Genomic DNA, 658 nt, shown 5'->3' with positions numbered 1-658 from the left:
TCCCCAGGCCCAGTGCACCCCTGGGCGGGATACAACACCCAGGCATGGACCCTCACTGCCTGGAGCTCACTGGGGAGTCCAAAGCTGGGGCCCGCGGCCCTCTGGCTGGACGCCGAGGACCAAGTCGGGGTCCCCAGGCCCAGTGCACCCCTGGGCGGGATACAACACCCAGGCAAGCCCCCCTACCTCCACACTGCCTCTGCCCAGGCTAAGAGCCCCTATCTCGGGTACCATAGACCCAGGCAGGTCCCCTTACCTCCACACTGCCTCTGCCCAGGCTAAGAGCCCCTATCTCGGGTACCATAGACCCAGGCAGGTCCCCTTACCTCCACACTGCCTCTGCCCAGGCTAAGAGCCCCTATCTCGGGTACCACAGACCCAGGCAGGTCCCCTTACCTCCACACTGCCTCTGCCCAGGCTAAGAGCCCCTATCTCGGGTACCAGACACCCAGGCCAGCCCCCTACCTCCACACTGCCTCTGCCCAGGCTAAGAGCCCCTATCTCGGGTACCATAGACCCAGGCATGTCCCCTTACCTCCACACTGCCTCTGCCCAGGCTAAGAGCCCCTATCTCGGGTACCACAGACCCAGGCAGGTCCCCTTACCTCCACACTGCCTCTGCCCAGGCTAAGAGCCCCTATCTCGGGTACCAGACACC

The sequence above is a fragment of the Poromitra crassiceps genome (genome assembly GCF_964638095.1).
Source record: "Poromitra crassiceps genome assembly, contig: HAP1_SCAFFOLD_556, whole genome shotgun sequence".
NCBI lineage: Eukaryota > Metazoa > Chordata > Actinopteri > Beryciformes > Melamphaidae > Poromitra > Poromitra crassiceps.
The sequence above is the reverse complement of the archived record's forward strand: the minus strand, read 5'-3'. Positions refer to the sequence as shown.